This window comes from Cavia porcellus, unplaced genomic scaffold (genome assembly GCF_034190915.1).
Source record: "Cavia porcellus strain 051 isolate PalLab524CR breed Dunkin Hartley unplaced genomic scaffold, mCavPor4.1 scaffold_29, whole genome shotgun sequence".
NCBI classification, from domain to species: Eukaryota; Metazoa; Chordata; class Mammalia; order Rodentia; family Caviidae; genus Cavia; species Cavia porcellus.
Window position 1 is genome coordinate 6087810 of NW_026947512.1, and position 25761 is coordinate 6113570.

At 35.7% G+C, this 25761-nt stretch overlaps 1 protein-coding gene across 7 annotated transcripts in view; it reads left to right on the forward strand.

Annotated features, from left to right (window-relative positions):
• Acbd6 (acyl-CoA binding domain containing 6) overlaps positions 1–25761 on the forward strand; it is a 194115-nt gene that overhangs the window by 108875 nt on the left and 59479 nt on the right. The window lies entirely within an intron of this gene.

Here is a 25761-nt window from a genome sequence, read left to right on the forward strand (position 1 = left end):
ATTGGAGACAGAAGAACAAAAGCTTGGTGGAACTTCAAAACAAGATGGTATTAAATCATCACTAGCTATTATAATGTCTTGTTTTCTTCAAAATAGTTGTTCATACCATCACAGACAATAAAATCAAACACACCAAGATAAAACTATTCCACTTAATGAATGAAAACATTATAAGTCTTCAAAGCAATATAATGGGGAATCATGATTACCACATACTTTTATGTATTCTTACCATTTCTTACACTAGGGAAACTATTCGGTATTTATACATGTGAGTTTCATTTATTTTGCTTATGAGTATGGTCTCAAGCAGCATCCATTTATTTATAAATATCTTAATGTGATTATCCTTTATAGCTGAGTAGTACTCCATTGTATAAAAATAGCACAACTCTTTTATCCATTCCTCAGTTGATGGACACTTAGGTTGTTTCCAAGATCTGGCTATTACAAATTGTGCTGCTATAAACATGGATGCACATATATCACTGTGGTATGATGTTTTCAGTTCTTCTGGGAATATGCCTAGAAGTAGAATAGCTGGATCAAATGGGACTTCCAACCCCAGCTTTCTAAGAAATATCCAGACTGACCTCCACAATGGTTACACCAGTCTGCACTTCCACCAACAGTGCAGGAGAGTTCCTTTTTCCCTCACAGCCTCTCCAGCATTTGTTGTTGGTAGTTTCTTGATCCTGGCCATTCTTTCTGGAGTGAGATGGAATCTCAGTGTGGTTTTAATTTGCATTTCTCTAATGAGTAGTGATGATGAACATTTGTTCATATATTTATTTGCCATTTGTATCTCTTCATCTGAGAATTGTGTATTCATCTCAGATGCCCATTTTTGGATTGGATCCTTGAATTTTGGGGGTCTGATCTTTTTTATTCTTTGTATGTTTTAGACAGAAGTCCTTTGTCTGAGGGACAGTTTACTAAGATTGTTTCCCAGTTTGTAGCTTTTCTTTTCACTATGCTAGAGATTTCTTTTAACATGCAGAAACTTTTTAATAAGACATGATCCCAGTTGTTGATTCTGGGAAGTATTTCCCATTCAGTTTGATTCCTGTTCATGAATTCTCTACCTACCTCTCTGTCTTCAAAGTTTTTACCCAACTTGTCTTCCAATAGATTTAGTGTTCTGTTTTAATATTCAGATCTTTGATCCACTTAGATTTTAATTTAGTACATGTTGGTAGGCATGGGTCTAGTCTTAGTTTTCGGCGTATGGAGAGCCACTTTTTCCAACACCATTTATTAAAGAGACTGTCGTTCTTCCAGTGAACATGTTTGGCCCTTTATCAAAGATAAGGTGGTTGAGTGTGTTTGTAGTTGTGGTTGTATCTTCTAATTATTCCATTCATCTTCAGCTCTGTTTTTATGCTAATACCATGTTGATTTTACTACAGTGGCTTTGGGGTATAACTTCAAGTCAGGGATTGTGATGCCTCCTGCCTTACCTTTGCTGCTTAGAACTGTCTTTGTTATTCTAGGTCTCTTCTCGCTCCAGATGAATTTTAGGAGTGGTTTCTCTAGATCTATGAGGTATGTTGATGGTATTTTTATTGGGATTGCATTGAATCTGTATAAGAGTTTTGGGAGAATGGCCATTTTCACAATATTTATTCTTCCTATTTGTGAACAAGGGATGTCATTCCATTTTCTGAGATCCTCTTCAATTTCTTTTTTCAGTGTATTATAATTTTCCCTCTATTGATCTTTCACTTCTTTCGTGAGAATAATTCCTAAACATTTCATTTATTTGGTTGCTAGTGTGAACGGTGTGGCTTCTCTTATTTCTCTCTCTCTCTGATTTTCTTGTTAGTGTATAGAAATGCTATTGATTTTTGAGGATTGATTTTGTATCAGCTACATTGCTGAATTCATTTATTATATCTAGTAGTCTTTTAGTGGAGTTTTGGGGCTCTTCTATGTAGAGTATCATGTCATCCACAAATAATGATAAGTTAACTTCTTTTCCTTACCCTTTTTCTCTCTCTTGTCTAATTGCTCTGGCTAGTATTTCCAGTACTATGGTATTTAATATATTAATATATTAAATAATATATTAATGTATTGATATATTAAATAGGAGCAGTGATAAGGGACATCCTTGTCTTGTGCCTGATTTTAAGGTAAAGGCCTTCAGTTTTTGGCCATTTAGTATGATACTGGCTATTGGTTTGTCATAGATAGCCTTTATTATATTGAGGTAAAGACCATCTATTCCAATTTTCTGTAAGGTTTTTATCATGAATGAATGTTGGACCTTATCAAAAGTTTTTTCTGCATCTATAGAAATGACCATGTGATTGTTACTTTTGGATTTATTGATGTGGTGGATTACATTTATTGATTTACGTATGTTGAACCATCCCTGCATGCCTGGAATGAATCCCACTTGGTCATGGTGTATAATCTTCTTGATGATTTGTTGCATCCTATTTGCCAATATTTTGAAGATTTTTGCATCTGTGTTAATTAGGGAGATTGGCCTGTAGTTCTCTTTTTCAGTTGGGTCTTTCTCAGGTTTTGGTACTAGAGTAATATTTGCTTCCAGGAATGACTTACGAAGGATTGCTTCCCTTTCAATTTCAATGAAGAGTTTGAAGAGTGTCGGCATTAAGTCTTCTTTATATTTCTTGTAGAATTCTCAGTGAATCCATCTGGGCCTGGGCTCTTCTTTGTAGGTAAGGACATAATTACATTGTCAACTTCATTAATAGAAATTGGGTTATCCAGCAGTTTTACATCTTCTTGACCTAGCTTTGGTACTTCATATGTTTCTGGGAATCTATCAATCTCTTCTGTATTATCAAACCTATGAGAGTAGAGGTTTTTGAAACAGGTGTTGATGATCTTCTGTATTTCTATAGAGTCTGTAGTGATTTTGCCTTTTTCATTCCTTATTGCATGAATTTGAGCTTTTTCTTTCCTTTTTTAAATGAGAGTGGCTAGGACTTATCAATTTTATTTATTCTTTCAAAGAACCAGCTCTGATTCATTGATTCTTTGGATTGTTTTCTTAGTCTCCATTGCCTTAATTTCTGCTCTGATTTTTATAATTTCCTCCCTTCTTTTGGCTTTGGGCTTGACTTGCTCTTCTTTTTCTAGATATTTGAGGTGTAGCATCAAGTCATTTATTTGTATTCATTCTGTTTTCCTGATGTGGAAACTCAGTGCAATAAATTTTCCTCTGAGGACAGCTTTCATTGCATCCCACACATTCCGGTAAGTTGTATTTATATTTTCATTTGCTTGTAGGTGTTGTTTAATTTATTCTTTAATTTCTCTTGGGACTCACTGATTACTCAAGAGTGTGTTATTCAGTTTCCATGTGTTTGTGAGAATTCTGCAGTATCTTTTATCATTAATTTCTAGTTTCATGGCACTGTGATCCAATAACATGCATGGGATTATTTCAACTCTTTTGCATTGATTTAAATATGTTCTGTGGGCTAGTATATGGTCTATTTTAGAGAATGTCTCATGTACTGCTGAGAAGAATGTGTAGTCTAATGTTGTTGGATGAAACACTGTAGATGTCTATCAAGTCCATTTGTTCACAAGTGTGATTCAGTTAGTTCTGTTATTTCTTTGCTGATTTTCTGTCTGGTTGATCTGTCCCTTGGTGTCAATGGTGTGTTAAGGTCTCCTGTTATAATTGTGTTGTTGCTAATTTGGTTTTTTGTTTCTATTAATACTTGCTTTATATAAATGGGCGCCCTAAAAATTGTGCATATGTACTTAGGATTGTTATCTCTTCCTCTTGAAATTTTCCCTAACCAGTATGTAATGACCTTCTTTATCTCTTCTGATCATTCTTGGTTTGAAGTTCACATTGTCTGCAAACATAATAGCTACCCCTGCTTTTTTTTGGGTTCCTGTTGCATGAAGTATTGTTTTCCATCCTTTGACTTTCAGTCTGTGAGTATCCTTTTGGTTTAGATGGGTTTCTTGTAAATATCGTTTGGTTGGGTTTTGTTTCTTGATCCATTCTGCCAGTCTGTCTCTTTTAATTGGTGCATTGAGACCATTTACATTAATGGTTATAACTGTTATATGTTGGTTTATTGTTGACATGTTATCTTTCTGCTGTTGCATCTTTCCATTCTGTTTAATTCTGTGCTTTGCTTAGTGGTTTTTTCCTAAGTGTATCTAAACTGTCTTTCAGTATTCTTTGCAGGGCTGGCGTGGTGAACATGAAGTTCTTCAGCTGTTCTTTGTCATGGAAGTATCTTATTTCTCCATCTATTTTGAAGGACAGTTTTGCAGGGTACATCAGTCTAGTTGGAAATCATTTTCCTTTAGGATCTGAAATACTTCACTCCCTGCTCTTCTTGACTTTATTGTTTGTGCTGAAAGGTCTGCTGTGATTCTGATAGGTTTTCCTTTATGGGTGATCTGTCTTTTCTCTCTGACAGTTTTTAATATTCTATTCTTATGTTGGATATCTGGGATGGTGATTATTATGTGTCTGGGTGTAGTTTTGTTTTGGTTATGGCTATTTGGAGTTCTATATGCTTCACTGTTCCTGATGTCAGTTTCCATTCTCATGTTTGGGAAATTTTCAGCTATTACTTCTCTAAATATCCTCTTGATATTTATGTTGTCTTTATGTTGTCTCTTTCTTTTTCATTTGTCCCTATCTTATGTTGTTTTTCTTTGCATCATCTTGCAGCTGTTGAATTGTTATTTCCTGATTCCTTGTTATTTTTAGATCTTTCCTTTCCTGTTCACTAGCTGCAATCTTGTCTTTGTGGTCTGAAATTCTGTCTTCATTTTCATTGAGGCAGTTTTTACAACTTTCAATGGAATTTTTTATTTCCTGTATATCTCTTTGCATCTGCTTCATGTATTCTGTTTGTTTCTTTTATTGTTCATCCAGGGATTCTATCTTTTTGTGTAGTTCCTCCAATTTTTTTTAACTGTATCTTCTTTAGATATGTTCAGCATCTCTTTCATTTCTTTATCATTTCTTCTTTTACCTGGGAGATTATTTCTAGTTTGAATTCCTTTAAAGCTTCCTATAGTTGCTTCTTTATTTCACTTCCTATTATTTCAGGTATTTCAGGTGTATGGCATATGTTTTCTTCTATGTACATAGCTCCTAAGGTTTCTTGGGATGGGATAGAGGCTTGAGATTGTATTTTGGTCTTTCGTTTTGTCATTTTGCTATATTTCCATGTTTCAGGTGTTATTCCAAGGCTTCCCCTGGGCCTGTTGGAAATCCTCTTCTGTGCTGTCAGCTTCTGGGACTCTGGCTGCCCAGTTCCAGGGATTGAGAGAGGGTCACTGGGGGTGGGGCAGACAGGCTCAAGCCCTGCTGAGCCAGTCCATTGCTGCAGGAAGCCCCAAAGTTCCCTGGCCAGTGGGCGCAAAGATCTTATCTCTCTCCTGGGGCTCAGGATGGTGTGGGGACACTCCCCCCAGGCGACCCAGTCTCCAGAGTTGAGGGCGCAGGCAGGCAGGCAGGCCTAAATCCCCTGAGCTGGCCGAACAAGACAGGAAGCTGGAAAGTTGATGTAGCAAGCCCAAGCCCTACAGAGCTGGTTCAGTGTGGCAGGAAGCCATAAAGTTCCCTTGCTGGCAGGAACTGTGATCTTAAACTCCCCTTTTGGGGCTCGGGATGGTGTGCGGACACTCACCCCAGGCCACTCAGTCTCCAGAATTGAGGGTGCAGGCAGGCAGGCCCAAATCTCTAGAGCTGGCCAAGCACTGCTCTCCCAAAGGTTCTTGAACCACATGTCAAGTATAGTCACAGCAATGACTCCATTTCTCTGGTACCAAATTCTGTCTTAGTTACTTTTCTGTCTTTGCTGAGAAAATACCTAACACCCAGAGTTAAGGAGAAAAAGTGTTTCTTAGTGCACTGTTTGTGGAAGTTTCAGCCCATAATCTGCCAGGTCCAAGGCAGGGTAGCTTACAGAAAACAACAAAAGCAACAAGAGCAAAAGGAGAGGAGAATGAAGAAAAGACTCTTTCTGTTTTTTTATTGTATGCAGGCCACCTACCCTAGGGTGGGTGTAGCACTCACACCCGTAATCCCAGTATTGGACCATGAATCAATGGACCATGAACAAATTCTAGAAACCTGCCTGCATGACTGCATGAGGCTTTGAGGGAACATCCAGACACAAACCATAATAGTGATCTAATTTTTTCCATTAGGCTTTGTTTCTTAAAGATACTACTACCTCTTAGTATTGTCACATTAGGGGCTGGGGATTTAGCTCAGTGGCATATGCACTTGCCTGGCTGGCACAAGCTCATACATTCAGTCCCTGGTACCCTCCCCCACCCATTAAAGAAAAAAAAGAAAAAAATATATATATATAGTCACATTAGGGACCAAGCTTCAGCACTTGAACCATTTGGGTATAGACCACATCTGTGATGCATAATCTTGAATATCAACTTGTAGGCTTGAGAGATGCCTAGGAGATTAAAACATACTTCTGGGTGTGTCTGAGTGGATCATGGGAGTAGAACCTTAACAGCTACATCTGGTGCCAGCTATGTCTGGCCCCTTCCTCTGTAGCCCTATCCCTGTGTTCTGCTTTCTGGAAATAAGCAGCTTTGCCAATGATTTTTGCTTTAAGAACTTCATGATCATGAACTGAAGTTCTGAAATGGACAACCCAAAATAAACCTTTTCTCTTTGAAGTTGTTTATATACAGTGACAAAAAGCTGGCCAGTACAACATCCAAACTGTAGCATCTACCTTCTCTAATTTCAGTTAAGTTTTATACACTTTCTTGCTATTATCCTTATCCCCGTTTCCTGTATTTCAACTGTTGTGGTCCTCTAATTTTCATTAATCCAATAACATCTTCTATACGGCTACACCTGGCTTTCTGAGCAATGCTAGAAAAAAAATTCATACAACTCTGATGTTACCATAAATCATGGTATTTCTCATTAAATCTTCTAGTTCATCTTCCAGAATATCTCCAATTTCACAGAAAATCAGAAAAACTCCTTATTACCAACCCAAATTTCAACCAGTAGTCGAAGACACACATCTTGTGTTCAGTTTCCCTCAGGCACTTTAAATTCACGATATCTATCACCAAGCCTATGTCTCTAACCACCCTCCCTTATTCACTAATTGCCGTCATCCAACCAATTTCCCAGGTTCATACTTAATTTTTCTCACTCATTTAGAGCCTTTAGGTTTTGTCTCCTAACTAATCTTATTCCCTGAAACCTACTAACTTCTTTATTTCAACCCTGACAGTTTACTAATTCAAGTGTCTTAGTCTGTTGCAGCACCCCTGAACTCTATCCTCCAATATGTTACCCTCTATTCATCTAGAGGGGGTTTCCAAAATGCACATTTATACATATCTTCATGTTTATTTTTATTTAATAAGACAAAATCTTATTTGCCTTACAAAGCCCTTCATGATCTGAGCCTTGTCTACCTCTCCACTTATTTCTAAGCAAATTCTTGCTATGTTTGATTCTTCATATTCTAAGATTTACTCATTCTAAAGAAGACATTTTATTTACAGTTTGCCCTTTATATGGACAATTTTTCTCTCCTTTGTTCTCCTTCCTAGGCTTGAGTTTATACATCTTTTCCTTTAGAAAGTCCCCTTGAGCCATCTAAACACCAAGTTGAGTCTCTTGTGGCTTCCTATTCTTAAGCTCATCAAAAAGTTATCTGTTTCATCATTTTGTTCTATAATTGGTTACTTACAAGTCCTTATCCTCAATACCTCTATGTACTAGTGCCAGAATTTGTTTGTATCATTAATGGTAGCATAATATCTGACCCATTGTAGATGTTTAGTAACTAAATGCTGGAAAAAGTAATATCAGCTAATGAATAAGTCTACAAAATGTTAGAAAAATAAAAAACAAAAACCAGAAAGAACCTAAGCATATAACAAACCATTGAGATTTCATTATTGTTTCATCAAAAGAAATACTTCTTGGGGCTGGAGATTTAGCTCAGCGGCATAAGCGCCTGCCTTGCAAGCAGGCAGTCGTGAGTTCGATCCCTGGTACCGATAAAAACGAAAAAGACAAAAGAAAAAAAAAGAAAGAAAGAAATACTTCTTTCCTCATTAGACTTCTATATGTTCTTAAGTAGAATATACCTAAGGGGGGAAAACTGAAAAAGCACAAAAGATGACTTTTTAAAAGCTTACATTTGTGTTTCCAAGCCACCCAATTCTCTTCTCCATAGGTGGCACCTGTTACCAAATATATGTTTATCCTTGTCAGGATTTGTAGTAGATGCAATTTTTTTTCTTCTTTTTTTAGACAGGATCTTGCTATATAGTTCAGTTCAGACTGGCCTTGAATTCACAGTGATTCTGCTTCCTCAGTCTGCCAAGTGCTAGAATTACAGATATGTGCCACCACTCCTGGCTACTTGGAATTTTGTATAATGGCAATTTGATAACAAACCATACCCACTGTTTTGCAGCTTGCTTTATTCAACAGTTTATCCTAAATTGTTCTGTTATCAATACACATAGTGCTGCCTTACTGTTTTTAATAGCTACAAAATATTCCTTACAGAAATAGCAGAATTTAGTTACCTACTACCATGTATAGTTACGCTTTGATCAGCAATGAGAGAATTCTTGTTTCTCTTTCTCTACCTTACTAAAATATTTTGTCATACTTTCTGTTCTCTTAAGACTGAGTAGTGATAAAACATTTTTATTTGTGTTTATCTAATTAAAAGATACCGAGCATCTTTTTATGTTTAAAAACCATTTAATTTTTACTTTTTGTGAACCATCTGTTGTCTTTTGCCTACTTTACTGTGGGATTGGTAGTAATGTTTTCTTAATCCATAGGAACCTTTTGTATGTCAAGAAGAATTAGTGCTTTCCTCATGATATGTGAAAACTTTCCCCCATGTTTTTGCCTGTACATTCAGCCTTCCATGGTTTCTTTGATCCATCTAGAATTCCTTTGTCTTGTGGATATAATAGGAATTTTTGCTTTTGTCCAGATGATGACTTTGTCCAAATGACTAGCCAGTTGCTCTAGTAATGTCAATATTTTTTCCTCTTGCAATTTATCATATTCTCAGTTCTTGTCTGTACTTTAGTCTATTTCTGGTCTTGCCTTTCATTCCTGTACTGTTTTCCTGTTCATGATCTCTTTTAAGAGTAGTAGTTTCAAAATGTTTTAATATCTCACAGGGCAGACTTCTTCACTACTCAGAGTACTTCCTACTATTTTTTATTTTTTGGCATAAACTTTAGAAGTCATCATTTCAACCTTTGCTGTCCTGAATCACCACTTCCACTATGTTAAAAATAAGTAATCACTACAAAAGCTATTGTTGTGTTTGTGTCTGTGATTTAAATTGGAGATATCTTAGATGTAAATGTCCCCAAGATAGGCATTGCCTTCGAGGATTGAAAAACTTACTCAAGAAGTAAAGAAGAGTGTCCATGTTTATGTGTGTATGTATATGCGTGCACATACATATGGGTTCAAACCATATCCCAATCCCAACCCTTGTAAAAAATCTGACTTTCAGAGTGGAACCAAAAATTGGTATAAAACAGTAGAAGAGACAAAACTGTTCATAAATACTGCCAGAAAAGAAAAGTCTATTAGGGCTCTTTCTTAGAAACAAGATTACAAGTTCTAATTCCATCAGAACTTCAGTTTTTGCCTTGTTAGTTTCTTATATTCTGCTTGTTTGGATAATACAAGGCAAACAGTTCAAAAATTGTCGTATGTGATTTTATTGAAAACTCTTTATTGAACACCAGCTTTACTGCAAAGTACAAGTTGCATGTAGGTTATTAGGACAGGTCTTTTAGGATGGTATGCCTGGCACAGTGTTTTCGTTGCCTCATTCACATACCATTTTATATTGCCCCGGCCTTGGTTTCCTTTGTCATTGACAATCATAATCTAGATATCTAACTTCAGTTAATTGGAATGCTGCTGGCTTTGTCAGTTGATAACATGCTTCCAAGTCAGGGGTCTTTTGGAGATTAGCTCTCAGAATAGCTTTTCCTCTGTAATTTCTTCTTTAGTTTCATTATTGAAAAATGCTTTTCAAATATAGACAATACAAACATAATAAATGGAAAGAAAGGTTCATCTCCCTCATGACTCAATCTTTCTTAAACAGCATTATTATTGACTGGCCTACTGGTTGCCAAAAAGGAAAATCAATTTTATTAGAACTATTTGCTTGGCCACAGATCTTGGTACTAACCCAGCATAGGCAGGCTGATGTTATCAACTCTCCAAAGAATAATTTTTACCATTAGTCTGAAATGAAGTAGTAATTAGAGATATGTCAAAGTCTACTCTGTATTTTCCTGTCATTTTTACTCTTCAGGATATCTCATATGTTCTTTTATATTGTACCACAATTCCTGTTTTCTGGCTCTGATGGAATTAGAACTTGTAATTTTGTTTCTAAGAAAGAGCCATTATAGACTTTTCTTTTCTGGCAGTATTTATGAATAGTTTTGTCTCTTGTACTGTTTTGTACCAATTTTTGGTTCCACTCTGAAAGTCAGATTTTTTACAAGGGTTGGGATTGGGATATGGTTTGAACCCATATGTAAGTGCATGCATATACGTATGCACATAAACATGGGCACTCTTCTTTACTTCTTGAGTAAGTTTTTCAATCCCTGAAGAAAGATTATAACTACCCCAAAGCACATTAAAAGGTATTTGGATGTTAAAGATTTATCGATGAGTTTTGTCAAAATTATTGTAGATAACATTAAAGCAATAAATGGAGCAGGGGAACATCTATGGTGTTACACAGGTCAAAAAAATTGTTTTGTTTGAGTGCAATGGGAATGTTTAAGGACTTACTGATTTAAAAATTACATAAGCATATGGCTCTTAAAATAACACAGCAACATGCCTTCTCAATGATTTCCTTGATATATATTATTTACATATTGTAAAGGATTTTAACACCAGGAGAAAAGTACAAAGGAGTAAATAAAACTATAAGTCTCATTGCATTTTATTTATATATATATATTTGTGTACAAGAAGATGGAAGAAGAGGTTTTGAAACTTTTAGTATTTACTAGGTGCTAAGCGTTTTATGTGCTGTTGTAAGGATTATGTGTTCTGAATTCAAATTCCTTTTCAAATATATAATTTGCAAACATTCTTTCAATGGATATTCTTTTCATTTGCTTGGTAGTATATTTTGAAACATAAAAAATTAAAATCTTGAGTCTAGTTTATTTTTTATTTTGTTTCTGCTTTTAGTGTAACTCCCTTTTTTAAAAAAAATATATAAAGAGATTTATTAGGTAGAATTTTAAATGTATACTCTCAAAGGAATAGAATGGGAGCCCTCAAGAGAAAGACCAGTTATAATTTGGAGAATATTGGTTTAAAGGTGTGGAATTTATGAATCTGTAGGAAGTTCCTTCTTCTCTCCCAGTCCCCCTTGGTTTTTTGAGTCAGAATCTTGCATGTAATTGAGGCTGCCCTTGAACTTACTGTGTAGCACAGGCTGACCTGGAACTCTCAATAATCCTCCTGCCTCAGCTGCAGACTGCAAGGATTACAGCTGTGCACCCACTGTGCCCAGTGGAAATTAGCAAGGAAAAGATGGCCTACCCACAGGAAGATAATGGCCCATTTTACAGGTGAAAGACAAAGACCCAGCCTATGATTTTTTTTAAGATCAAGTTTCTGCACTTAAGTAACTTGTGGATTTTAAATATTTTAAGAGATTTTAGGTGTGACGAACTAAGCTTATTTGTGAACTTCAAGTACCTTCAAAGAATTTGAGATATGATGGGCCTCTTAAGACAGCAAATATAACAAGCCTAATGAGCACAGATATGGATAGCCTTGGATGATTGTTGGTTATATTGTGAATTTTCAGTCTTCTTAAAAGTATATTTTTTAAAGTATGATTTTTCCTTCTCTTTCTTTATTTCCTGCCTCATCTCCACCCACACTCACACACATACCCCTCCTTTGTTTCCTTGTCCTTAAGAAATATAGAGAGACCAAAGGTCAATCTTTCTTATAGTTTCTTCAGACTAAGGGGAAATGTTGACCTTGCCTAGCTACAAATAAATAATCTGACTCACAGTAATCTAAAGGAGATACAGGACTGTTGGCTTCTATTCTTCCAAGAACCATCATTCTTTGATAATCTAGGCAATAAACAAGGGCCTTAGCAAATCATTGACACTTAAGCTTCTTTCATAACCATGTTAAAAAAAGCAGGGGCTAGCTAAAACATAAAAGAGGACTACTGGTAAATAGTGATGCCAAGTTTTGTAGAAGTTATATAAAATTAGGTATTTGACATTAGCCTTTTGCCTTTGATATTAACCTGTTTGTCCATAAGTGTTATCATAAGTACAACAGGTAGAATTTAACAGGCTCCTTCCTGTTTGGTCAATAAGAAATCCAATATCCTTCTAAGTTAATTATAATAGTAGCCAAAGAATACCCTAAATAAAAATGTCTATGTTTTTGTGACCTTTGATCCATTAAAGTTTTTTACTATAGAGCTTCGAAGTTGGATGTGGCCCCTATTTTGTAGACCTGAAGGCTTTTTGTAGTGACAGGCTTCGGATAATTTAAACATAAAAAATATGAAGTAAATAACAAAGTTATAGCTTAGTAGCTAAGATGTTTATATTGCTATTTTTATTCTATAGGCACACTTACACAGGAAGCCAAATCTTTACCTCAGGATATTTAATGTTATTTGTATAGCTGAAAACTACCAGTATCTGCTGGTATAATGTTTGAGACCTCTTTTTATATCAACGTAGCTTTTTGTTTTGATATTATTATTAGTTACTCTTTTTTGGGTTATATGTTCCTGCTGGATGTTTTGTTTTGTCTTTTCAAAACAGTGTTTCACCATGCAGTTCAGGCTGGCTTGCATTCACTTTGTAGCCCAGGCTGGTCTCTAACTCACAGCAATCTTCCTGCCTCAGCCTCCCAAGTGCTGAGATTACAGGTGTGCACCAGCATATTCGGTTCCCCTGCTGGATATTTAAGACCAAGCCAAAGTAAGACCTGTATTAGTCAAACTCCATCTATCTATCTATCTGTCTATCTTATCTCAGTGTCAGTCAAGACTCATCAGGGAGGGGCTGGGGGTTTAGCTCAGTGGCATAAGTGCCTGCCTTGAAAGCAGGCAGTCCTGAGTTCGATCCCCGGTACCGATAAAAAGGAAAAAGACCAAAAAAAAAAAAAAAAAAAAAAAAAGACTCATCAGGGATTATTTTGGGGACTGTGTGAAGAGACTCTTAGTACTTCTGGTTCTTCTCTCGAAAAGTTGTTTCATTTGCCAGAATGAGTAATAGGCTTGCTTGACTACATTACTGTCCTTAAAAGCATGGGAACATTCTTCTCTAATGACCTTCCTTTTTGCAAAATGTACAACAGTTGGCTCATTTCCTCTGGGTCCAGCAGTTAATTCCTCGGCTTGAGAGGTTGGGTGACTCACTGGAGTTGAAGGGTCCTTTCAGAGGGATCCTGTCATGCCTAGGATACTGACTGACATTGGACAGCAAGGGCCACAATGTTGGCTGTCCTCTTAGCCCATTCATTCATTGGCCTTGGCCTGTAGGGCTCAGTTGTGGAATACGCAGGTCAGTTATACCAGTCCTGAAATGGGAGCCGTGGGTCTGTATTTTATCATAATCCTTTGTGAATATAAGATACTTTGAAATATAAAGTATGACCAAAGAACAGCTCCCTTTTCCACTAATCATGGTCAGCATTAGTATTAGGAAGAGTGTCATATATTCTGTGTGTCCTACAAGTGATGACCTGCCATCTTAACATGCAGTTTAAGTTAAATTGTAGAAGTCATATTCCTGTAGAATGTTAACGGATAACAATTATAAAGTTTTACAAGAGAAATGCAAAATAAAAATAACAAGAACAAACAGCATTTTAGGATAACAGTTATCACATTATTATACTAGGACCACTTGGTTTGTTAACCTTTAAAAACTACGTTTAAGTTCCATTTTAATGTCAAGGGCCTAGCGTTTAGAGACTCCATGAGATCTAGGGTCTGGTTTTCTCTCTGCTGGACATGTGGTGTGGGGACATACATATAGCTTAGGTTTGGGGTGGTGCCTAAGGGGCATTATTGATGCACAGGTAGCCCATTGGAATTCAATTCCTGCTACAGGTAAATTGCCTAGGGCCAGGAAAGGTGACCTCAAGATAGACCTCAATACCTTGGTTCCACCTCCCAGCCTCCCACCACTGCAGCTTCCCATTCAAGGCAAAATCCTTTCACCTTCATCAAGTTACAAACTGTTAAATGACTTAAATAAATTTTCACCTATATTTGTTTGCTACCTCTTAAAATAAAGTATCTAAGTTCTAATGCCCAATCTTTGATTATTAGAGTATTATTATCTGGAATGCAGTGTTTAGGCACATTTAACTATTATAATACAGTTAAGAATACATAAATATAAGCCTGAAAAAACCTATTATTATAAACCATTTTCTTGAGGACATCAATATTGTAAGATGTTGTCCTAAGTTTTTCATTGTAGAAGTCTTATATGCTTGAGGAATTTAAGTGTATTTAATATATCAAAAAATTAGCAATAATTAGCATCATAGCTATATACAAATATTTTGCATGTATTTACATTACTTTTACTTTTAAGGTGAAATGTAGATTCCTTTAACAGCCTTACAGTGTGACAGCCTTGATGAGTCAAGGATATCTTTACCTCCTGTAGTTTAGGAAAGTGTTAGTGATCACAGTTAGGTTTATTACCCAGCATACAAGAGTATCTCATCTATGCAACAACAAAATGCTTATGTAATCAAATCAGTAGATCTACATCAGATTTTAAATGGCAGGACTGAATTTTACAAATTCAAAGAGCAGAAATGCCAAAATTTTTTATCATTTTGTATGTTTATGGTTCATATGCAATGTATATTGTGTTAAAAAGAGCACTTATTGATTACTTTACATGAATGAAACTTGTATAACCTTAACTGTATAAACTTCTTACCCTCAGGGGAAGCTTGGACTTGCAGCATACTTCATCTTCAGATATGTGCACATCTTAAGTCCCAGATACACATAATGCATGCTATAACCTATGATACTAGTTTTTCCATTTAACCAATTATACAATGATTATTGAAAACAATTTTACAGCAAGCAAACATTTAAACAAACTTTTAATTCTTAGAACTCATCCTACCAGCAGAAAACACAAGAAATTATCTTAATAAAACAAAACCTTCCAGGCCTAGTGGCACACATCTGTAATTCCAGCAATCGAGAGGCTGAGCCAGGAGGATTGTGATGAGTTTGAGGCCAGCCTGGACTACATGTATCTGCTAAATTTATTTGTTCAGTGATTTGGTTCAGCTGTGCACAGAGGCACATGTCTGTACTCCCAGGACTTGGGAAACTGAGGCAAGAGGATCACTGTGAGTTCACGACCAGTCTAAACTATATAGCAAGACCCCATCTCAAAAAACCAAGAAAAAAAGATGTGGTTCAACTGTGAAATTTCTTTGTTGATATTTTGTCTTGTTTCCTGTCTTGTGAGAGTGGGGTTTTGAAATGCCCCACTATGCTTGTATTGGTATCCTTTTGTGTTGAGTAGTTTTTGTTCTGTGAAATCAAGTGCACCAAAATGTGGTGTACACATAACTATACATATTTTATCTTTCTGGTAAGTTGTGCTTTTTACTGATATAGGGAGACTTTCTCTGTCACTTCTGATCAGTTTTGGTTTGAACTCCACTTTGTCAGAATTAGTCCTTACTTGTAATAGTCCTCCTTACTTTGTGGCTCCAGCTGCATGCAGTATTGTTGTCTGTCCTTTTAGTTTCAGTCCATTTGTTTCTTTGTGAATGAAGTGCATTTCTTGCAGACAACTTATAGTTGGGTTTTGTTTTGGGTTTTTTTTTTTTTTTTTTTTCTTTTTTGGTACCGGGGATTGAACTCATGACCTCATGTTTGCCATGCAGGCACTTACGCTGCTGAGCTAAACCCCCAGTCTACAGTTGGGTTTTGATTTTTGATCCAATCTTCCAATTTGTATTTTGATTGGGAAATTAAGACCATTTATATTGAGAATTATTACTGACAGATCTTTACTAATTTCTGTCATTGCTTGCTTTTTCCAGTATTGATTCCTTTTATTTCTTACTTTTGTTTAACTACTCTTCCAGTCAGAGATATTCTTGCCTTTGGGCTCTTTGATGCTGTTGCTTCAGTGTCTCTGTTTAGGACTCCCATGAGTATTTTCTGCAATGGTGATTTAGTGGTCATAACTGTAGATTCTCTTCCTTATCTCTTGGTCAAATTTGAAGGATAATTATACACAATGTAATATTCTGGGTTGTGTTCATTTGAGGCTTGAGAAAGTTTACTACAAGATGTCCTAGGGGCTGGGGATTTAGCTCTGCGGCATAAGCGCCTGCCTTACAAGCAGGCAGTCGTGAGTTCAATCCCTGGTACCGATTTAAAAAAAAACTGAATAAAAAAAAAGATATCCTGGCCTTTAAGGTTTGTGTTGAGAAGTCTGATGTTCTAATAGGCTTGCCTTAGTAAGTTACTTGTCATTTTTTGTAATAGTTTTTAATATTCTGTCTTTATTTGGAATTTCTGGGGACTTCTTTCCCCAGATTTAGACACGTTTCTGCTATTATTTCAGTAAGTTTTTTATACCTTTAGATTTTTTTGTCCTAACACCTGTAGTTTTTAGGTTTATTATTTTTAGTCATCTAGGACCTCTTAGATCAACTTTTCATGGTGTCTTGTTTTTTGAGTATTTCTGAGTAAATTGTGTGATACATCAACATTGCTCTCAAGTCTGAGAATGCATACTGATAACTAAGTCTGTCTCACACACTGGCTTCAAGTTTGTGGAGAAAGCCAGTATTCCACTTAAGTCTCCTTTAACCCATCAAATTTGGGAGCTTCTGTTTCCTCAGGATCTTTTGTGGGGCTTTTATTCTGCTCCCTTCAGTGAGTTTCAGCCCTTGTTTCTCTCTCTGCTAGAGCAAACTTTCAGATCATACCCATTTCCAAAACTGCCTCCAGGCTACAGGGAGATTTCTGTAATTAGTGTGGGCTATTTCTCTCCATCTCAACCTCCACCCCCATAATTTATCTTTTGTCCTGATAGTTCCTGATGTCCAGAGCCAGAGAGCAAGAATCAGTGTTAGTTTCCCTGCAGTATGGCAGTCCAGTCAGTCTCTGGCACGTGTCCAGCTGTAGTTCTCCCTACTTTCTTTCCCTGAAAGTTTTTAGAGTTTCACAGAGTAGCTAGATCCCTGGACCTGGTCTGGCTCTGTACTTGTGCACCAGGATTCCCTTCACTGTTATTATCCAGGAATTTGGGTTCTGTCTCATGGGCAAACTGCTGAGCTCCATCAAGACTGGGAAATAGTAGTAGATTCTGGAGTGCTCAAGTATGGCCATCCCTTAGCCTTCTTTCCCTAAAAGTTTTGGGTATTGCACAGGGTGGCTAGGTCTCTAGACTTGGGCTGGGATCCACACGTAGAATTTGAAAGTTTGTTTGCTATTATTATCCTAGATTCTGATCTGTGTTCCAATGGGGAAAGCACGTAGCTTGCTGTGCCATAAACAGTAGCATCTCCAGATCTATACTGGGCAAGTGTTGGAGCTTCACTTCTTATTCTAAATTTCCCTTTTTCTGTATTTCACCTGATTGCTATCCTCTTCAGAGTGTGTTCCAGTGCTTGGACACCCTAGTATCTCATTTAACCTTGTTATAACTGAGCTCTCTGTAACTGCTTCTTCCTCCATGCTGCTGTGATGGAATCATATTGCTCTAGAGTTTAAGTCATAGTTTAAAATCTTTTTCTTACACTAAGGTTAAAAGATTATCTCATGTTTTCTTTTAGGATTTGTGTGCTTTCATATTTTACATTTAGGTCCCTAAATGTATGGATCTAATTTTATATTTCCAAATGGTTAATTGTCCCAGCCACAGTTATTTAAAAGCCCATTCCAACCAGATGTGGTAGCTCACACCTGTAATCTTAACATTCTGGAAGGCACAGGCAGTAGGATAACAAGTTCTTGCCCAGTTTGAGCAACTTAATAAAACCCTGTCTTAAGATGAAATATATAATAGAAACATCTGGGATGTAACTTAGTGGGAAGGCTCTGGGTTCAATCCCTGGTATAAAAACCAATCAAACAAAATCCGTCCTCCAGTAATTTGAGATGCCACATTGGTCCTAGGCTGTATTATCACATGTATTTAGGTATAATTCTGAAAGTTATAGTCTGTTTCACAAGTCTCACCTATTCATGTACGTTGTTTTTATTAAAACGCTTTATAGTGGTTGTAAATATTTGGGACAGGTATTTCTCCATACTTTTTCTTTTGAAGTGTTTTTCTGGCTGTTCTTGGTATTTTTAAAATATAAACCTTAATATCACTTCAGTTCCATAAAATGGCTTGTTGTATTTTTATTATGATTACATTAAATTTATAATAAGTTTTTCAAATAGTGTTTGAATTTTTTAGATATCTGATACTTTAATGTAATTCTTAACCATTTATATGGTGCCATTTATATGTAATTTATATTACATTGTATATATTTCAGATACTTCATCTGTCAGTGAAGCTGTCAAAATAATTTATTGTTTTCCCTCATACCTAGTGACTGTTATGGCTCTTAATTGGGAAGTCACTTGAAAAGTCTGGGCCAATATGTTATGTCACTTGTATGATTTCTAGAGAATTGCTTTTATTTCACTTAATATTGCAAGTTGATGAAAATCAAGTGTGAACACAGGTGCTTATTGCCAAAACCCAGTGCTTTTTATGATTTGATCTTCTTTTCCTATTGAGTGGCTTATTGTGGAAACAGCCTTCCCCTGCAAGTTATTTTCTTAATTCTTGATTTTCTCATATAATAAGAGTCCAGTCCTCGTATGAGTTTTACTTTCTTAATAGATTACTAATTTATTTTGGGTTCCAAGGAACAAATGTTTACTGACACTTGGGCATAGCATCTTTCTAAGAGAAAATATAAAACTCTTTTTTAAAATGGAGTTTTACATACTCTACAGAACCCAGAAAATTGTGTATCTTATAAAGGAAAAAGAAAGGGATGGAAATTAAATCCAAGAGCTATCTTTTTTAAAAATAGAGTTTTATTTTCCATGATGAGAGTCATTTTTATACGTGTCAATTTCTCTTCTACAAGATTATTTTCATGGGAACACTTCCATTTATGTTCCCATAAAGCCAATCAAAAGAATTTTAATAACTGAAGAAGGAAAGGCATTTCTATTACATCCAAATTACCAATTGATAAAACATAGGATTTTAAGATTCTCTTTATAAAAACTGAGTAACTAAAGTGTCACATACCAAAATCCTCATTCCTAGAATATTAATATTCTTACATAATGTTCTTTACATTGTCATGTGATTTTTATATCTGCATTTTTTGTTATAAAGTTAAAATAGTATAATATATTTAGCAATGATTATTGTTAACATCAACATAGTTTTGAATTTCCATTGACAAATACGCAATCTGTCCCATTGAGTTAGGGGTTTAAAATATATTTGCACCTTCTTATTCTTTGTAACTTTGGATATTGCCCTTTTTTGGCATTCTATTTGCCTGCTTTTTACACATTAACTTGCTGTGTAGGGAAACTTCATTTAGCTAAAGGCTAAAATTACTTTCCCATATGATACTGTTTTTTTCTTCTTGATATTCTTAGATTATTAAATGCTTCGGTTATTTTTTGCAAATGATTGCTTTGATGAGTTTCTCTTTAATGAAAGTTTAAAATAGTAACAAAGTGCTAAAATGACAAGTATTTTGAATTCTTCATGCAAAAAAACCTGTTCAGATTATTGAAATAAAGGAAGATATCCCAATGAATGAGAAAAAAACAAAAAGTAAATGAGGTAATCAAAATCAGAGAAATTGATATTGGCAGCTTCTGAATGATGATGTTCCTAGATGAGCAATCTTTCAAAATACTTCTTGTACATTGCTGCTATTCCTTTATTTATTATTAAAATAGCATGATCCATGAGGAGCTTAGGGTGACTCTCAGCCTAGCTAATTCTAATTAATCCAGTCAGGGAGAGCAGTAGGGTAAGTGGAGCAGTCTATCGGATTGAAATTCATAACTTAATTGAGGTCAAAGTACCGGTCTGGGAGAACAAAAGTCTTTTGCTAGGACCAGGCAGATCAATAGCAATAAATATCTGGCTTGGATACAAGTAGCTTATAGTGACAGATTATCTGACACTGGCCAGAGGTCTTGGTTCTGTTAAGGGCAAAGTCTTGAACATGCCATGGTTCTTGCTGATGTTCAATCCATACCCATGACACTTGCAAAGAAGTAACACTCTCAAGAACTCTGGAAAGTCTTAGGGAAGCACTGTGTATGAAATTCCAAATGATTTCTGCTATTATCAAATGAACATTGTCTCGTGATAACTTTTTTTTATGACAGAAAGGTTTCTATGACACTGTTGGTAAGATACAAGCAATTTGCAAAGTAATCTTAAGAGTAGATTTGAATTACTTTCAAAGAGGAACGTAACAAACCTGTGTCATCTTGATTTTTATATAACTGTAAAAGGTAAGAGGATCATGTTACATTGGCATCAAGGACTTAGTGTTAAATCTTAGATGTGATATTGTCTTTTGTAGGTTTTTAGGATATACTGGTATATTTAGGGATGAGGTCATGATGTCTATAATTTCTTAGGCAGAAATAGATAAATATGACAAAATACTGAGTAATGAGTCTCTATTATATATATAAATATGTCATAATAAAAAATAACAGCAAAGAGCATGGGCAGTAAAACCAGTGCACTAGGATGTTACTATGAAAGTCTCTTCTCTACCCTGTTCTGTTTATACTTTTAAATTCCTGAGTTACCAAAACTATGGCAGTTCTTTTATTTTTTATATTGTTTTTTATCCATCATTATCAAATCTATATTGATTAGTATAATCAATATATATATCTTGGACACCTACCCATTTAATAGCATTATTGCCACTCAGCTCAGCTACCATCTGACTGTGGGAAAAGGAGCTCTTGCAACCTGCAGATGTTGGCCTTAAAGACTATGAAGAGCTTTATAGTATATTTACTATTCCTGTCATTACTGCTCTAGTCCAGAAAATTATTCTTTCATTCATATATTATTGTGGCCACTTCTTACCTGACATTTTTTATTTTACATAGTTATAATAAATTAGTATTTCTTAAGCTTTATTATCTAAATGCTATTTCAATATATAAATGACTCAGTGGTTAAAACTTCTGGTGATATTATGAATCAGTTCTTTTCTGATTGATTCTCAAGACTCTGCCTCCTATGACCAATTTTTATCCAGTGTTCCTCACTTTATTGCAATTGGTGACCTCTTTGTACATCCCAGAAATTCTCAAACCTAGTCATTAGAATCAGCTGAAGATACTTTAAAAATAGACCCTGACTCCAAAAGTAATAACTGAGCAGGTTAGTTGGGGGAAGGGAACATGTTGGGAAGATGAGAATTTCAAAAGTATATAACTTTCACACCCAATTCTGTAGTACCAGGTTTGTAATTAAATCCTGTAACTATCCAGCATTCCTTTAGAGCTACCTATCTTAAGTAGGAATTAGGATAAAACAGATGAACTCATTCCCATAGTGAATCACTAACAACTGTTTAGAATTACCATATACAATTTTGTTTTTAAAGGAGGGAGGAAAATGTGGCTATAATTCTAATGGCTAACTATTTGCTGTTTTTCAAATAATTCAAGATAGATCTAAATATATGGTCTGATATTTTCCCTTATAATAATCTTACAAAACGTATTTTCCTTTATAGTAATCCAAAGCCATAGAGCTACCACAGTATCAAGATTCAAATCCATGTTTTCTAAAAAAAAAAAAAAGTCATGTCTAGTAAATTTTCAGTGTATCAGAATAAAGTGGAAAAGGGTTTTTTAATAGAACATTTTTAAACAAACAAATAAACACAACAGTTCATCATCTGTTATTTTTCCAGCACATTTTCCTTTTGTTTGTTTAGTTGGCAGGATCTCACTATGTAGTTTAGGCTGGCCTTGAGTTTACTATGCATCCCACCCTGGCTTTGGAAATACAGTGATCCTCCTGCCTCAGCCTCTCAAGTGCTGGGATTACAGGCCTGCACCACTACCATTTTCCTTTTAAAAAGTCACAGTCCTTTATTAGTGCTGAGACTCACCTATGTTTTAAGTATACACAAACACATACTTAAGTGATAATAAAATAAAAACTCTTATGCAAATTGGGAAAACATTTGGAAGCCAAATGTAAGAGTCTATAATGAGTTTGAGAAACATGATCAAAAAATACCTCAGTAAGGATGTTAAAGAAGAGGAAACTTACCCCTCAGAAAAACTTGTATGTAGAGGGCAAATCATGCTATAAAATGGAACTGTTGGGGCTGGGGATTTAGCTCAGCAGCATAAGCGCCTGCCTTGCAAGTGTGGTCGTGAGTTCAGTCCTCAGTACCAATAAAAAAGAAAAAGACGAAAAAAAAAAAGAAAGAAAAGAAACTGTTGGAGAATACTGTTTGTGTTTTATATACAGAACTCACAATTAAGACTCAGATCTACATTTTATTTTGTATCCCATCTTTCGTGATCCTACAGTATTCTTTATGTGATGGAATTTATCATTCTTTAATCACCTCTATGCATTAGATTATCTCTAGTCAAGGCTCCTAAAGATTTAAGAACTTTGATATTTTTCCTTTTCTTAACTTCTAATATGTTACTTGGTATGTCACTTGTTCCACATAAACAAAAAGAACAAAGCTTCAGACTTGAGATAATACTTCAAAGGACTGATGTGTTCCAGAAATTTACGGAAGGAAAAAGCAGGAAAGTAGGAATGTGATTAGCAATACTTGACCTTAAGGTTATTTGAATACTTCATGGATTTTCTAGTCACAAACTAATGCTTATTTGTTATTTAGAGAATTATTTGACTATAGCAAGCCTGAGGACTGAACTCACGACCACACTTGCAAGGCAGGCGCTTATGCTGCTGAGCTAAATCCCCAGCCCCAACAGTTCCATTTTATAGCATGATTTGCCCTCTACATACAAGTTTTTCTGAGGGGTAAGTTTCCTCTTCTTTAACATCCTTACTGAGGTATTTTTTGATCATGTTTCTCAAACTCATTATAGACTCTTACATTTGGCTTCCAAATGTTTTCCCAATTTGCATAAGAGTTTTTATTTTATTATCACTTAAGTATGTGTTTGTGTATACTTAAAACATACCAGATAGACATTCTTGAGTAATGGATTCTAAAGACTTTGTTCTAAAGATAAATTAGCCAACTATAATGGCATACCTCTGTAATTCCAGCACTTGGGAGGCTGAAGCTGGATTATCACAGTTCAAGGCCGACTTGGGCTACATAGTGAGTTCAAGATCAGCCTGAACTACACAGTGAGACCATGTTTCAAAAAATCAAAAATAAAGATAAATTAGATGTACTCTTAAATGAAGGTTATGCATTGTAAGAACACAGTGCCCATGTTGAAATGACTTACTGCTCTTGGCAATGGAATGATTTTGTTTCAAGCAGCTGTTATTTGCCACTTTCAAACATTACTTTTGGAAAATGCTTGGGGTGTTTGTTTGTCTGTTTGTTTTTCGGTACTAGGGATTAAACCCAGGGGCACTCACCATTGAGCTACATTCTCAGCTCTTTATGTAATTTCTACTTGTGACAGTCTCACTGAGTTGCTAAAGCAGGCCTCTAATTTACAATCCTTGTGCCTCAGTCTCCTGAGTAGCTGGAATTAAAAGCGTGTGCCACTGTGCCTGATTTAGGAATGTAATTTTTTTTAACACTGGAAATTAATTGAAGAAAATATATCTAGTCTTTTAAAAGTGTGGTAGAAGGTATTAGTTTGTGACAAGAGTAGAAAGAAGAGCTGAGCTATAAGATAATCATGGTTTTTTTTATTTCTCCTATCCCAAAATGTAAAATTTATCTACTTTGTATTTTTCCAATTACATCTTCCACCAGAATTGTAGTGGGCTTATGTAAAGACCAATCCAGATAGCCCAGTTAACGTCAGGGTCCATCTTGCTACTGGTATGTATATATCTAGGCCTAAAGGATTGGCTAAGGGACAAGTAAATGAAAGGTCTGGGAAGGCATTGAGCTTTAACTTGTGTTTCTGTATAACATGGTAGGTCTTACAATGTGGGATGGAGCCAGGTAGGCTCCCTCATTTGTGCTCTTGCTTGGACCCACACATATTTTAATAGATGTGTACTGATCAGCTTGATAGATTTAACACTCTATAAATCCCCTCTTCCACCTTTACCTATTTTTAGATTTGGCTTCTGAATAGGATTTTGTTTTTTAAAAGGGGTTCCTTGTGAAGGAGTATAAACTCTTTAAGGCTTAAGATGAGGAAGGTAAAGACTAAATCTAGTCCTTTCTGTGTGCACTTTAGTATTAAATCTCAGAGCTTTGGAGGCATTTTGTAAATATTTATAAAATTGATTGATAAAACAAATTTATTCATTTTCTTATCCAAAGAAATCTCTGTATTTGTAAAGGCATAGTTAAGAGTTTTCCTGGTTAACAAATGTCAATACAAAATACATCTGAAAATTATGAACAAAGAACATTGCACCAGTATTTAAAAAACATTTTTATCATTTTTACATATCACTCATTTTAGCCTTGTAGGGTAAAGCTTCATCTTAGTCACTTTCCTCACTGCTGAGACACAATACCCAACACCCACATCTTTTAAAAGGAGAGATTTACTTTGACTCATGTTTCAGAAGTTTCAATCCATGTTTAGCTGGCTTAGATGCAGAAACAGTGTGGTGGAAGGGCCTGGACAGAGGGATAGTTGTTCCCATCATGGCAGCCAGGAAGCTGAGCTAAAGAAGTAGTCAGGGAGAGAGATAGACTCTTCCCTGGCGACCTGCCTCTTCTGGCCAGGCCTCACCTTCCAACAGCACAGTCAGCTAGTGACTTCATCAGTAGATAACTACACTGAAGAGTACAGCCTCCCCTGGATCCAGTCACCTTCCACAAGTCCCTCCTGTATGCACAGGAGGCCTGTAGGGAGCATTCTTAATCTAAATTCTAACAAGCCCACGTAGCACTGTCTTTATTTTACAGTTGTGAGGAAACTAATGCTCAGAGAGGTCATTTGAATTGCATGAGGACACAAAACTAGTAAGTAACGTAACCAAAGTTCATCTAAGTGTTCTGTCATATTGTCTTAGTGCTTTTAGAATTCACTGCCTCAAAGAAAGCTTCATATTAAAGCATTATATAAGGAGAAAGTAAATTCTCCATCTCCTTTATATTTTCTTAATTATAATGAAATTCTTACATGTAGATGTTATTTTATTCATTAGGTTTCTTTTACTTTTATTGTTTTTACATTGAATTATCACTTCTTTTGCTAAATGTGTACCTGAGAATGAACAAGTGGCTCCCAATGCAATATGAATAAAGTTCAAAACTCTAGGTTCAGAGAACACCCTGTGTCATCTTATTTTTACATCTGAGTTATATGACACTGTCAAAGTGTTATGACGTGGTATAGTAAATTGTCCCTAATGGTTGCCTGGCCATCTTGTGTCTTGCTGTTGCACCAGAAATTGTTGACATATTATACTATTGTAAGCTTAGAAACAAAAGAATTGGTTTTTATCTTTAGATAGTCTATCTTCCTTACCATAGAGGTTTCTGAA